The sequence below is a fragment of the Dermacentor silvarum genome, chromosome 6 (genome assembly GCF_013339745.2).
Source record: "Dermacentor silvarum isolate Dsil-2018 chromosome 6, BIME_Dsil_1.4, whole genome shotgun sequence".
NCBI lineage: Eukaryota > Metazoa > Arthropoda > Arachnida > Ixodida > Ixodidae > Dermacentor > Dermacentor silvarum.
In genome coordinates, this window is record NC_051159.1 from 108,463,989 (window position 1) to 108,480,124 (window position 16,136).

The following is a 16,136-nucleotide window of genomic DNA, read 5'->3' on the forward strand; positions in this document are numbered from 1 at the left end:
AATCGCCGCTATCGTCGCTGCTGCTGCTACCCTTTTGTCGGCGGCTGCTGCTTTTCGTTGCGGAAGCATCTGCTTGCGGCAAGGTCACCTCCCATAGACTGCCGCGCCGGCTTCTACGTTTGAGGAGACAAGGCCCGATAAGCGGCATTTGACCATCGTCCGATAACACTTCCCTGATGTGAGTGTTGCTTTGACTTTTCTTTCATTTGAAGAGGCCTGAAGAAGCCGTGAGCGCCGGCAGAGGAGACTGCTCGCTTTCTTTCGCGCGCTAAAGAAAAGAAAAAGAGAAAACACTGTCATTCGAAAGAGGGGTAGTTCTGATCGAATTAAGCTTTCACACCTACGATGTCTTAAATGCTGAAATATATTAATCTCTTTACCGCTCTTGTTTCGAGGCCCGACTACCAGCACCGCCTCGTCTCCTTCAAGTGTTTGACAAGGTCGCCATTCAAGATCTGGCATTACCATCGGGAATTCCATACCGGTACATCCGAGGGTACCCGCTTTGTTCTAAACATCGCGACAGAGTTATGTTTTTGCTAAACTTGCTGCGGACCGGTCACGTAATTGAGATCGATCGTGTTTTCGAAAGTGTCAATGGACACGCTCCCAGCTCCGCGATCTTTCATAACGACGCTGCAGCTCCCTGGCGACACTTTATTTATATAGGTCGTTTTCTTGGGACGCTTATAACGGAGTGTGACCCAAATATTGCAGTTAAACGAAACAAATTTATCCGTTATTCCCGTGATGAAACATTGCCGCATCATAAAACAATGAATGGACGGATGCGGGCGCATTATTGCAGAATTTTTGTCCCGGCGCCTGAGAGTGTTATGCCAAATTTGCATTATGTAACATAAGTGAATCTTGGCGACGGTCACATTTCGGCGCTTATGATCGTACTGGGGGAGGACGTTATGGTGTGTCGTAGATGTCATCCCGTATATATATGTGTGCTGCTGACCCAATTTCTCGGATCGTTACATTTTGTGCCCATATCATTCTTATCTGTCTGCAATTGTAATTTTACTCTGATAAGGGTGTTGTCGTTTCAAGACATCCGCATTCGAGATCAACAATTGTCGGCTTTTGTAATGAATCGCGCACATTTCTTCCTTATGTGTGCAACAGCAGTCCCCACTTTGTGCACTTTAATGTCTCTTGCACTGTAGCTCCGTTTACCAGCTAGCATTGCAGCTCAAGATGAAACCACTTTATAAAAGCAATGTAAATTTTCATATTTCCTAGCACTGCCGAGATCTGTAAGGTACTACTTGACGTTAGACATAAAAGGTTAGTAACGAGATTGAGGGAGAGCGACATGTAGGCATCATCCTTGCCAGACGCCACGCCCCCCTGCCTGTTCTACCGTTTGTTGCGCGCCCGAATTACTTTGCAACCTATTTACAGGGTATATATCTTGCGACAGGTTCCTGTTTTTCTCGCCGGCATTGCTATTTCGAAATCAGCCATTAGCGAGACGGGGACTTCGAATTCTTCGTCGGCGTTACAGTACAGTTTTTTTCTTTTTTTCTTACGGCATGTATTTGAGTAGTTGAAGCTTAACTATATATCTGTACTAATGAAGGTTTGCTACTTATCTCTTTTGATATGCTCCATTTTTAATGGCATGCCTCTGCATTATCATTCTGCGTGTGAAGTTTGCATAGAAACAGACTAACGTGTGGCATTAGTTGAAAGAGGGGGGGGGGGGGGGGGGGGTTGTCTGATCTCGCTACACGGGGGTAATTTTTTTCTTGAACTTTTTTTATTAAAATACAAGCCGCTGTTTCGGGCTAAAGCGCTCCAATGTCATTTGCAGCGCTAGTGTAAGCTTCCAAGGTCCCTTTGATTGAATTCGCTCCTAGCGATAGTATTTTGGGCAACGCCCGTACCGTGGTTCTTCAGCGGTAGCCTCCCTGTCAGCCAGTTCCTTGCACCAGCCTTTGTTCGTTTTGATCCAGAGGTTCGCTGCCCCTTGCGTAGCGCTTCTCTGCCAGGGCGAGGTGCCAGCAGGAAAACATAAAGGTGCAGGAAGCCGAGGGACTTGGCGACGGTGGCCTTGGCTGCTTTTTGTGTTCCGAAATTCGGAGCTCGCCAGCGGGGGCGTCTCGGCCGAGAGCGTTTGTTTTGGCGCTTCCCCCCACTGTCGTCTGGCAGGTTCACTTTATATAACAAACAAACACAGCGATAGCTTCAGGCTTTTCGCCTAGGACGCCGGTTGAGTGAGTTCACGGCACGTTGCCCTCGCAGTTTTTACACCGGAATGGGCGCGAATTTCTAGCAGCGAACTACGCTATGTTATCGGTGCCTTTTTATACACTGCTGCACTCCCCAAGGTGTCATTTACTGGATTTTTACACCTCCGTAAATTTGACTTCTCGTTTTCTTTTCGTGGTTTACGGGACGCTGAGAGGTGCTGAGTGGCTACTGTAATTAGTCGCTTCTTGCTGTAAGTTCGTCCAAAACCGCATGCAGTTTTTTTTTTTTTTTTTTGGTACTGAACAACGTTTGAGCTTGCGCGATATAGTTCTGTGTGTCGGGGCTACTCCAAATTGTATTGTTTTTCTTTAACGAAATACCGCATATAATACGACCAAGGGACACTTAATTGCTTGTTTGATAGGGGAAAAAGAAATGCGACGACTCTTAAAAATTGGTAGCCGAACAAATAGCGAGAAGTAAATTTTACTGCCAAGATTCGTAACAAAACGTGTTATGCGCTGGGTTTTCAGGCGCATGTAAAATACACTGTGCGAAGTGATGGAAGCTGTAAAGGTAACGCGTTAGCCCGCTTCTGCTAAGAGCTCGAAGCGTCGTTAGCGTCGTCGCGAACTGCTCAACGTGGTCGATAATGGCCGTTGATATATCAGCTTCTTGCGCATGCGGAATAGGTACTCTTGCGTCGCACGTGCCACTTGGCACATTGCCACAGTTTAGGCGAAAGAGTGACACAGTTATCTACTGCGCCGCGTTTCGGGTGCCATATCTGGGAAGATAAGCTGTGCATACTCAAGTTGGAGAAAAGTCACAAGAATATTGCGTCAGCTATCGCGCGTTCTGCAGATAGCCGAACGTGTTTCGATACGGACGAGTAACGCCCGCGTGCTCATGTACTGTGAAATAGTTCCGTGCGCTTGACGTCGCCGCTTGTAGCTATATATGACACTCTAGCCGGTTTAACTAAACATGCTAATAGACTGGCCTGTTACAAGTGCCGACAGATAAAACGTGAGTCATTTGTACGGTGGCTGCGAAACTGAATCCTGCATGATGGCACGATTAAAAGCACCGCGTTAGCGTAATAGTTGTAATCGGTGACAGCCTTAGAATTTAGCCGAAATTACACTGATGTCCAACTAAAAGAAAAAAATGTATATAAATGCGCTATAGCCAACTAAGCTCGCCGATTTTCGCGAGGTCACGGTGAGGGCGAATTACTTTCGAAATGTCGGTGTCTCTCGGGAACTGTGTTTTCGGCAGAGCTGCCGAATAATTGTTACCACCGAGAAGGGTGGAACTCTTGCAGTCGATGGCTCGGTTTGGCAGGTAGCGCGTTTGTAGCGATATTTTGTGGCGCTGTTTTAGGAACCGGTCAAATTCTTTTAGGAAGCGATATTTCGCTGTACGTGCCTGCGATGCTTAGGACCTGCTATTGCGATATGTGCTGACCGTCAGTCACAGTATATAAACAGTTTTTAACAGCGGAGCTGTTTAAGCCGGTCATAAGTTGTGCCGCGAGCCGCAAAGCATCGCTGAGCGATAAGTCATCTGGGTTGCCTAGCAACCACCTCGCGGAGCGGCGTGTGCCTCGCCTCCTCTCCGTGCTGTGCATACGTTGCCTTGACATGGGACGTTAAGGACGGGGAAGGAGAGCATGCGCGCGGCGTGCAATGCTCGGGAGAGGGAAAGAGAAAATGAGATAGAGATAAAGAAATTGTAGCAGCACCAGCGAGGCAACGTGCAGAGCTGCTGCCGACGCCGCCCGCGTTTCTCCGTGTCCCCGCGTTCGCGCCGAACGCGCGCGGTGTCCGTGACTGCAGCAGGCGCCTCTGGCGTCGACTCGGCAGGCTTAGGAGTGGCAATGCTGCTTCGAAAGTGAAGCCAGGCCGCCGCCATCTTACTCAAGGTACAGTGGCTAGCCACTGTACTCAAGGCACAGAGGGATTCGTGCAATATAGGAAACGCCTTGTTTCGCCTCCTTCATGTTTAAGATGGCTGATTTCGCTGTAAAGATCATATTGAATGTACAACTTTGTTTCACAGGTTTTAGGGGGAAACCTGAATGCCGCGGTACATTTTTTAGAGTTCTTGATATCAACACTAAGCCAAATATAATATTTTAGCACGAAACAATGACACTCTATTTTACTATTAGCCTAGTGTTTACATTCGCGCAACAAAAACACTTAAGGTGTGCGCGGACTGCAGCGTACGCGGCACTCTTTTAGAGATGAAGTCAGGGCAAGCGCTGGCTTCACCCCTGCCGGTAAACAATAACGGGCGCCGCCACTCCACAAGTATTTTAGGGGTGAAGCACCTTAGGGCCGAGCCTTGTCCTTCGTAGTCCGTAGCTCTGGTTGGCATGGAGACCGCTATGTATGCATTTATATGCATGTATACGCATATATACATATGTAGGCCAAGCTCCGGCTTCCGGAAGCCAGCTTCCGGAGAACGCTTCCGGCGTTTTTCTCTCTCGTCCGTAGCTAGGGGCACTGCGGTGCACAAGGGCGTTCATTCCCGATACGCGCTCTCTTTCTCGTCCGTAGCTAGGGGCGCTGCATTGCACAAGGGCGTTCGTTCCCGACGCGCGCTCTCTCTCTCGTCCGTAGCTGTGGTTTACCCGAATGATCCCCCGGTGCTTCGCCCACTCATCATCATACACTTCGTGGATATGCGGTGATCTTTTTTAGATGCGAAGCAGCTTATATCGGGGGCTTTGTCCATCCCTCCTGCGTCCCACACCGCCACAGCGCATGCGCGTCCCCTCCCTCTCTCCTCTCCTACGCTCTCCCTTTCTCTCCTCTAGGAATCCTCCACGGAGCGGCGCCCGCGTCCCACACCCCCACAGCGCCCCTCGCCCTCTCCTCTCCTACGCTCTCTCTTTCTCTCCTCTAGGAATCATCTACGGAGCGGCGCCCGCGACCCACACCCCCCAGCGCATGCGCGTCCCCTCTCCTCTCCTACGCTCCCCCTTTCTCTCTTCTAGGAATCCGGAGCGGCGCGCACGACAGGTGGTGCGACAGCTGCATACTCCGCTGGGGGCGCCACGGTAGTTCTGCGGTATAAAAATGACGGAGCGCGCGCGCCTCATTCTCACTCCTGTGCAGCGCCGCGATGAGCGCTCGAGCCGCTGCCGCGAGACCATCTCCCGCTCATGCTAACCATCTCCCCGCTGCTTCGCATCCACACATGGTTCCCTTTAGCGGGAGATGGAGTAATTTTTTCAACCTCCTTGGTTTCGACCAGCCACGCCCCCGGCAAGTGTGGAGGCGCAGCTTGGCCGTGACGTCACCGGGGAGATAAAGCTCGGAGCTGCCGCGATGGCGGCAGAACTTTCGTTGACTCTGTGGCGAGTACATGTATCCTTGACATAGGACGACCAAAGATCCGGACACCCGAAGAAGCCGCCGCTCATCTTGAAGCGCGTCGCGCTGCTAAGCGAGAATCTGCGCGTCGGCGGTGAGCCAATTCGGAATACCGTGCCTATAGCAGCACTTGGCATTTTCTAGCAAAACTTAGCCAAGCCTAGTAAAACCTGGAAGAAGCTAGGTCGATCACCAGCTCCACTGTTTACTCCAGCCTTGCACCAACTAGTGCAAGCTGCCCACGTTCTTTGCGATTTTTACCGATAATAGCAGCACAAAACTATACCACTGTTCAAACGCTTACGCTATATATAGGCACAACACCCGCTGTTTCGGCTTACTACCCTTGCAAATGTTTATTGAAATTGCATAGCTTTTAAAAATAAACTAATATAGAACCTCCACAGGAATTCCTTTGAATGTCATAAGGACTTTTTGTAAGGCTATATACAATACACCCTCATATGGGCGCGCCCTAGATAAGCTGGCCTTCAGTTAAAGAGCACAAGGCAGTTATGCTCAGTTGCAAGGAGAACGTTACCGCATTTATAATTGTATAGTTGCCGTGAGCAGTGCATTGACATCTGTCACGTTTTTCGTGTAACGTTTCGCGGCTGGGTGGTGCGTAACTACATGATATATACTAAGCGCTCTTCTGCCGTGCACGAGGTCGTATAGGTTCGATACAGCCTGGCGGTCGCGTCTCAGTACGATAATGAGATGGTAAGACCGCAATTTTGAGGGTTAGAACTCGCCGCATGTTTAAGATGACAGATGGTACAAATTATGCTGCCACGCTCAAGTGAAAGCGTGAAGACCTTCTGCGCGCATGTTTTTGTACAATCCTTGCCCCGCTCAGGGGCGGATCCAGGTTTTTTCTGAGGGGGGGGTCAGCTTCTGTCAATGATGACGATGATGATGATGATGATAGTAGCCTTTATCATTTACCGAAATTCACCGTTTCTGCTCACGATAAACCCGCGTTTTATACGGCTAGAGCAACACCTGTAGCCCGCCGTGGTGGCTCAGTCAGCTCAGGCGTCGCGCTGCTGAGCACGAGATCGCGCGATCGAATCCCGGCCGCGGCGGCCGCATTTCGATAGAGGCGAAATGCAAAAACGCCCGTGTGCTTCCGTTGTAGTGTACGTTAAAGAACCCCAGGTGGTCAAAATTAATCCGGAGTCTTCCACTACGGCGTGCCTCATAATCAGAACTGGTTTTGCACGTAAAACCCCAGAAAGAGGAAGAAGCCCTATAGCGAAGCCTGGTATCGGTTTCTCCGAGCTTATAGGAAAAGGACGTTACCCAATACAGCCATGTGCTTGGCGGCTGTGCCTGATAATACAGGTTGTTCAAAACTAAGCTTTATGGTTTTGTTAAAATTAGGCACTGGGAGGCACGCGAAGACCACCTGTGCAAATACGTTATGTGGCCAGGGGGGCACAAAGTGAGACGATAATTATCGCTGTGAGCAGCCTAATTAACTAAAATTGAATAATTATTTTTTGTCGACTGCAGTAAGTGGGTATGTTTGTATTGAAAACTTAGAGGAAGTCGTGTTTATACACAGTATCAGTCGGAAGAATTATTCTAGCGGGTTCGTGCTCCGAGATATCCGACTCCAAATTTCAATTGTACTGCGCAGAGCTATCGACTCGACGCGAGAGCGGTTTATCCTTTGCGTTGCTGGGGAAGGGAGGTATTTTGAACATTTTTAGGGCATTGACATCTTGATGGGTGAAGTATTGTCATGAGATTTGTGCATGACAACACCAAAGTTAAAGCGGCAGTATGAAATATTCGTTAGCATAGCTAAAAAGGTTTCTGCTGTTGATGGTGCAGTTGTTGCTTTTTATTTCAATAAAACTTACAATACTTGGAAATAAGCCGTCACTTTATTTGCGTAGCCCAAACAAGGACCATGCCCGTTCGTCTAGTCACCATTACGCACGCGCACTGCCCTCCGGCTTCTCCGCTCGCGCCATTATCTCGGCATGGCAGCTGCCGCCATCTTTACAGGCTGCGCGGTCGCGTGTTACGACAGCGGTTACGGGTTCTTCGATTTTTTTTTTTATTTCGCCAGCCGTGAGGGGAAGGGGGGCAGTTATTATCTTTGCCAATGCCTCCGCCGCGTTGTCAGACTAAACGCCGCACTCAATAGCCGCGTCACATCAGGGAGGAGCTTTGGGCCGATCCTCACTCTCTTGCATGCGTAATCATGCGAACGACAATTAAAATTTGGAGTTGGATACCCTCGAAGCATAGACATGCTAGAAGAATTCTTCCAAGTGAAACTGTGTAGAAACACGACTGCCTCTAACTTTTGAATACAAACATACACACTTACTGCAGTCAATAAAAAGTTAATTATTCAATTTTAGTTAATTCGGCTGCTGACAGCAATAATTATCTGACTTTGTGTCCCCCTGGCCACACAACTTATTTGCGCAGGTGGTCTTCACGTGCCTCCCGGTGCATAATTTTAAGAAACCCATAAAGCTTAATTTTGAACACCTGGTATATCTAGCCTAGCTGTATTGTTTCTTAAAATAAAATTTGGGATGATCTGTCGCAGGTTCGTTATAAATGCGTAAGCACGGGTCCGTCTTTGGAGTTCTGTTGGGACACCTTGATTTCCTTAAGAAGATTCTTTGTGATCGGCTGAGACACCTTCGTTTGCTTTGGAGGACTAACTTCCCTATTCTCAAACAGCCCTCGACTCCAAGCTCTTCCTCCACTCCACCTTCTTGAGCACAGCGCCGCCTCTCGAGTGATAAAGACGTGACAATTGTGAAGAATTCCCGTGAATGATCATGAAGCTCAGTAACCACTTCTGTGGAGGGATGGCGGTGCTATCTTCTCTCTTGAGTCGAAGTGTTGTGTTGACTTGAAGAACGTTCTTGAATACGGGCGTAACGCTCCGCTCCAACGCGGCAACCACTACGCTGGTTGTTTACGATATGCGAATCACCGCGTATGAGAGAGAGAGAGAGAGAGAGAAATAACTTTATTTTGCCCAAAATGTGGTTAGATGAGGGGGTAATGACTAGAAGCCTCCCCCGTCCCCCCTTTAGACGGCGGCAGGCAGCCCCTGAGCCGCGGCGGCGTCTTCAGCCATTTGGACTACTCTTGCTTGAACATCCGGGTCCGAACTGAGCAGCACGATCTCCCATTGCTCCTCATTTCTTATTATTAAACTGGGTTGTTGTGGTTTCGAACAGTTATTGTTATATTGTTTCTTTGGGCATGCCCAGATTATGTGTTGAAGATCTGCTCGGTTGTTACAATGTTTACATATGTCTGTGTATACGTCTGGGTGATAGTGACTGAAGGCAATGGGGTTGGGGAAAGTATTGGTTTGTATTAGCCAAGCCACTGATTGCCACTTGTTTAATGAGCAATGTGCTGCCGGATATCTAGCCCTGGCTAGTCTGTAATGATCAATGATTTCCCTAAAGGAAATCATTGAAGGAAATCAACCGAGCATGAAGACTCACGACGCCACCTACAAGAAGAACGATGTGGCGTAGTAGCCGAGAGCGTGAGCCAGCGTCTTCATGTTTTGTTTCCCACGCGATGTCATCCTTTTACACAAGGCGCGCATCTGCTCCTGTTTCTCTAACCACGCGATGCCATCCTAAACACGCGCGCTGGCGTTGGCCGCTGACGTCCCGCTCCCCCACTTCGCAGCCGCTGCTCGAGGCATCGCCCCGCTCCGCGAGAACGCCCACTCAGATAAACGGATCCGGCGGATTTGACCCTACTATGCCTAATGTATGGCAATAAAATTGCGAAGTTACAATGAAAAACTTGTAGCGTACGAGCGGTACTATATGCTTCTATTGGATGTTGTCAACGTGTAACTGTGATCACAATGAGTGCTACAGTTTTAAAAAAAAGTTCCCTATGCGTAGTTCTTAGTTTAGCTGTTAGTTGTTATTATTTATATATGAACACTTCAGCGAGGTCTCTTTCATTAAGCAGGTTGGTCGCGGAAATGATGACAGCAAATGAGGCAACCGATGACACCCCAATGCGGAAATAAGTTGATCAGGCGCGAAGGCGCTCGCGCGGACATCGGTGTGCTTGGCAAAAGGGACGTCCCCTCGTTCATTCGACGCCACCGACAGGACGAGTAAGGCACGGCCGGCGCCAGGAAGTCCAAGGTGTTCATGAGAAAAATTAACTACGGTAACTTCGCGACACCACACCCCTACGGAGTACAACTAAGCTTGTGAGCGAGCTACCTTTACTTCTAAATGGCTGATACCACTGGTACTCACGAAAAATAATTTTGAAGAATGCTGGTGGCCATATTTTTTGTGACAGGGCTATCCCCCTATCAGCGAGGGGGTGATACAGAAATCTGAGGGGGGGGGGGGGGGGTCAGGACATCCGGACATCCCCCCTGGATCCGCGCCTGGCCCCGCTAAAGGTTGCGTAAAACCAAACAGTTCGTGCGCGCTGTTCAGTGCTGCAGAAGACAGAATCGTTTTCTTCTTTCGGACCACGCAAACAGGGCAGTGACCTTCCTTTAGCAACGAGAAAAACGTTGAGCTCGTCAACGTGCCATGAATTCAATTTCGCATGTAATGTGTTCGTTTTTTATTCCTTGAATGCGTGCACTATTAAAAAATTAACAAAAGCCAAATTTATGACTCCTGTAGAAGACACACATTAAAAACACTGCCCGCTCGCTCTTACGAGGTTTATCAACTACGGACAGAATTTCATGGGTCACGAAGTGATTAACAGTGGACGAACAAGGGAAGCCTCAGGCTGGACGTTACATTTTTACAAGAGGTCTCGTCAAGGGGGACTTCGACAAAGGGGCTCGGCGATATATCTAGCTGCACGGATTCGGCATCTGGAAAGTTCCAGCGCCTCAATTCACCTGCTTGTGCAGATTCTTAAAACATTACACATGCATACCCTGAGGAGCAACGAACGGGACAGAGATCTGCTATTCACGACTAGAGATGTAAAATTTCATGAAATTTTGAGGGGCGTGAATAAAAACTAGTTTCTATTGTTTTTTTTTTCAGAAAAATGCGAGAAATTGAAAAACAAGACGATTGCGCACTGAGCTATGAAAAACCCGATGCATTTATTTCTTTAACACTAAGAATAATATAATTGTTACATTATTGCATAAGAAAAGGCCCAGCAGAGCTTCCGGGTTCAAAATGTAGACACGATTTCACATCAACACGTTAAGTGCGACATTTGTATCAATCTGTGTCCGATTCATTCCCACTTGACGCGTCAACGCTTCGTTCTGCAGCGGACCAAGCCTTCCGGACATTGAGGTCCGAGTGCACGTACACTAATTTTTGCACGTTATTTCCAAACTCGGATCAGTTTCTTTCACGTGCCGCAGAAGGGGGAATCTGTAGTACGCGACAGACAAGTGGTCTTAAGGGTTGGTTAAAGCAAAGTCCCTGCCACCACGTGAATGGATCCCGGTGCTTCGCAGACTCCCAAACTCCTTCTTTTGACCAAATTCTCTTGCAGGTTCTGTATTCTGCCACGTTACACTTTTTTTTGCAATTTTATCCTGGTTGAAAAAAAAAAAAAACGAAAAGTTTTTTTCCCGAAAATTTGAATGTTTTTTTCAACCGCCTACATCTTGTAGAAACGATGGAACCCAGCCTTCAGGACGCCAACATCAGGAGAGAAGTAGACGGACACACGCTCTCCTGGTGTTTGCGTCCTGAAGGCTGGGTTCCATCGTTTCTACATGTGCCAACAGGCCCAGCAACAGACTCTTCTACGCCTACATCTCTGTTCACGACTGACGCTGCAGAACGAGACAGAGGGGAGGGGTTGGTCTGTCAACATTTCGCGTCACAGCACCTCTTTCTCTCGGTGCATCCAAACCACCGTGGTGCGAACACAGCGTTGTCGACTCATATTCGTTTGGTGAGATTCCTACACGTGATCGGGCTTCCTCGACGCGGCAGTCGCGAGGGGGACGCGCCAACGCATAAATGACGCGAGAGAAACGCAAGACGCGCGCTCCAGACCGGCCGTGGCACGATATACGCGAAGTCACGTGACCCGCCGCGTCGTGGCTCGGCTGCTGGCACGAGTGCGAAGGTTCTGTTTCCAAATGTTTCGATGGAGGGGAGGGGGGGGGGGGTCAGAATTGCACAGAAAGGCCAGCATGCTGAGTTATTGGTGACCATGAAAACACCCAAAGCGATCAAAAATTAGTCTGGAACTCTACAAAAGACGCCGACCGAATAAACGTCTTGTAGTAGCTGCTAAGTAAGGAGAGGGTGGGGATTTGTCTAAGTATATACGCTGCATGCTTGTTCTTACTAACATTAGGTAGTAAAATAGTGGTTGATTAAACGAACGGGAAAAAAAAGTCGGTTTCGCCGGGAAGGTGGAGCATCGATTGCGATAGCAAATCATATTAGACAGTTATACGAAGTAAGGATAGTAATCTTATCGGCCGTGTAAACTTGTAAACATTCGCTTACTAAATTAACAAGCATGGTGTCACGCTCGCACAGGCAAACATGCACACATCTCACTCGATGACCGCGGACACTCGCTGTCAAAACGCTGGCGTGAGGAAGAGCGGCGGCAGCAGCAGCGAGCGAACTGACCTTCGTGCTGCCTTCGCTTTAACGCAGACTAAGCGGCGCAGACACGGCGCACACGAAGCTAACAGCCCTGGGTGCACCTAGACTTTGTACCCATCGCAGATCGCTTTCAAGATAGGGCGCCATACGCAGCCGCCGCCAGAGTAGAAACGTGTCTAAATGTGTCTAGAAATGCATATTCTAGCCACTATTACGTAGGGGACCATTCATCCATTTGTGCGGGCATAAAAAAAATTGGCTGTTCAATGTTAGTCGAAATATAAATCAAAAGAAGCCAGGGAGGCAACCTCAGGTTTCAAGCGTCAAACGCTCCCGAAAAGTAGCCAATTCGGAGGAACGTATCCTCCAGCAGCAACACTGAAAGGTCAATTAACGTAAGGATTTCTTCCACTCGATTCTATTCCTTGATATCAGCCACCGTTCACAGCTGGCCGATACTGGTGATAACGTGGGCGGAGCGCTGCTCGGATCACTGACGAAGCTCGAAAAGGAATAGCATCGGAATATAGTTGTCACATTATAGAGGCCCAGCAGGACCTATGTCGAACTTGTTTAAAATCGGCCTGTCACCATGCGCCTCGATATGCATCGACCCATGCACTTCCGATATGCACGCGTGGAGACAGGGGTGACTGCTCGCACCGTTTCATGGCATCGAGGACGGATTTTAGCCAGACGTTCGACCGCACTGCATGTATTGCGCATGTTCGTTTTTTTTACGGACAACCATTGATAGAATTATTCGATGCGCGCCTGCATTATCCTAGCTGTAATGAAAGGGGAAGCTTTAGCTCGGGGGTTCCTATATCTGAACACGTGGGAATGAAAAAATCGTTTTCATCGACGTCCACTGCACCGCCGATTTTTCATTTAGGCTGTGATATCGTTTTACAATAGCTGAAAATTGAAAAAAAAAAAAAAAAACGAATCACTTTATATGACAATTGTGTAGACCGCGCCTATTAAGACGGCTAAAGCTGACAAAAATGATGTATCATACACCGCTTTCAAGTATACTAATTTGAGTTGAGTATTCAAGAACCTTGGTAGTACTTTTGCAATACCCTCGTAAACATTGTAACGGATTTCACGTAAGCTGTGAATTAATTTATCTAATCGCTTCTGCCGGAATCTTTTTCTAACTCGAGGATTTCCTGCAGTTCTTGCAGAAATGTATGTAAATAAGAATTCTGCTTCCGTAAAGTTGCTAAAATTTATATTTCTCTCACTAATGCAACAAACTTCATTCAAATCGATCCAACGGTTGTATAAAGCTAGCATTTCTGCGTATTACATATATTTGAGTAGAGAAATCGATGTTCGCCTTACGCTAAATTTTAAAGCGACACTAGAGGCAAATACTAAGTCGACGTGGACTGTTTAAATACCCTTCCAGAAACCTCGTAACGCTTGTTTCGTACAAAGAAAATACTTAGTTTACGAGGAAATTGCATCTGAAGTGTCCGAATACCTTTATGGCAATGCAAATATCTCGCCACGCAAACCAGTGAACGGTGACGTTGCATACGCCCTCACCGCCCTTTGCAGCCGTCGGCGAGTACAGTCGGTGGTAGTACGTTGCGCCGCTGCAGCTGCTTTTGGTCAAGCGGCGTGGACCGTTCTGGCATCCCGCGACATCGCTTCTTTATTCTATGATCACATGGAAGTGGAATTCTCTGCTACTTGCAGTTTGTGCGAGGTTCGCGAGCCAGCAAAACCAGCGCAGCAATACGCGATAACGGAACTACTGAAACGCGAAAGCGCGGGCGGTGCCGAGTCAGCGAAAACATTTCAACCGCTCGCGTCGTTGTCAACGGTGTAATGTGAATGAGTTCTTTTTTTCTAAAAATGAAATAGAACTGGTGAAGTAGCATTTTTTTTTTCGTCTTACATAGTACAACACAATGGTGTTTTTATAACGAGTGGTTGAGTATTAGCGACATAATTTAAATGAGGAGTGCCTTCGTCATCGGCCAAGTACCTGAATGTCCCGGGGGAGTCCCTAATCGTGTCCTGCATTTAACTCAATTTCTCGATCCCTAAGGCTCTGTTCGCGATAATATTGACGCCTTAGAGATACTCGAGCACTAATCCATCACTTAAGCTTGACTTAGTATTTGCCTTTAGTGTCCCTTTAAGAGAGAAAGAAACTAAAAAGAAAAAGTATGTGTATCTGTAAATTACCTTTATAGAATACCATTAAGACTATTTTTCGTTTGAGAGGAGGCTTAAAAAACGACACAAAAAGGAGAGAGACGAGTGGCGACGCCGTCTTGATGTTCCCGCACCAGCTGGCCGTGACGTCATGGCTTTTTGACTGCATCTGCTCGTACCTAAATTCTAATCGGTAAAAATGTATTACATTGTACGCTAAAGGAGACAAAAAATGAGCTTAGCAAATATTGACAGCTGTTACTATAATCAACCTAATTAACGGAAAAAGTTTTAAAAGAATACTTTATCCGCCTAAACTTGTTTAGTGTTTCTCTTGTCGTTTTAACGTGCAGCTCTCAGCAGGAGCTTCTCGATGCTGCACGCGCCTTCGTAGCAAAGCTGCGCGGTGTTTGGGAACGTTTCCAAATAGCGTTACTTTATAGCTTCTAACAAGTTTTTTTTTTTTTTTTCTTTTTTGATCTGGTGGACGTTTTCCATAGCTTTTCGACTAAGAAGGCCAAGTAGGAAGCCTACGTATGTGCCTCTGCTGTTAGGCTGTTTTGTCCTTGTCGCGCGGCAATTATTGCGACGTGGACTTGTGTGCGCGTTAGTTAATGCATGCCTACTCGGCGCTTAAGAAGCAGCTCACGCTATCGGCCGCACCGCGTCATACACGACTTGAGTATACATGACAGGCACGCCCCCCAATCCCGCCGCGAATCCCGCTTGGAAGGCTGGCTACATGCGAGTTACGGGTACGTTGTGTAGTTACGAGTAGCCCCGTGGGTAACGATGCAGAAAACACCCAGATTCTCATTCACTATAATCATTGCAGCTTTATTTTTTAGATTGACGGACATAAAAATTGTGGCGCGAGGCAAAATGTTTAGCGGGAAGGTTACTTAGCGCGTATCCACACACCATGTTCGTAAGTATACACGTCCCGGGAAATTGTTGCTTAACAAGAAAGCGTATTTTCATGGCCTAGCTGTTACACGCTTGTAACGTAAAGTATAGCGCCAAATAAACACAATCAAAAGGGAGGGTACGAAGAACAAGCGTTATTCACTGGCACGCGCCGCTAAATATGTGTTGGGTACACATGGAAAAAATAGCACATGCGTGGTACAGGGTATGATAAAGATTATCGGTGTTGTTCGAAGCATTTGAATGTCAAAGGTGGGGGTGATTGTGTGGGTATAGTCTATCAGTAGAAATATTTGCTTGACGCGCATCTGTATAGACACATTCGTTGATAGCAGCGTATCGCGCTTGTGCTCTTTGTTTCGTGTGTGCCCTGCATATTTAGCGGCTTATGCGGTTGAGTAAACAGTATGAGTTATCGCTTGTTCTTCGTACCCTCCTTTCGTGATTTTTATTTCGCGCCAAACCTTCCGTTACAAGTGTTTGTCTCGCATTTCTCGTGAGTGTGCTGCTAGCTGCCAAACAATTTGTATAGATACAGTTAGCATGCAGTACGGCGATGGGCGCCTCACACTGCTACAGTATAATACCGCGAGGTAAAAAGCTTCTTGCAGCAGATCGAGATGTTGAATAATCCACTCGCTGATGCAGTTTGCGAGTGCGCGGTCCCCTGCGTGGGCACCTCAGGGCTGAAGAGTCGCGGTCGAGCACCCGTGGCGGGGCAATTGTCGCGCGCTATAGCGGAAATTGCCGATGATAGGCGCTCTTGCACGGATTCTCGAGCGAGCTCGGGCTGAAAGCGCCCAGTTGCTGCCTGTCTGGGCGCGGCATCCGAGGCCAATCGCGAATG

At 47.9% G+C, this 16,136-nt stretch overlaps 1 protein-coding gene across 1 annotated transcript in view; it reads left to right on the top strand.

The window, feature by feature from the left end:
• The first annotated feature begins 21 nt into the window (after positions 1–21).
• LOC119455830 (pyruvate kinase PKM) overlaps positions 22–16,136 on the top strand; it is a 51,696-nt gene continuing 35,581 nt past the window's right edge. Inside the window, exon 1 of the mRNA XM_037717310.2 lies at positions 22–178. The gene's annotated coding sequence lies outside the window, so the exon portion shown is untranslated. The remainder of the gene's footprint in view (positions 179–16,136) is intronic.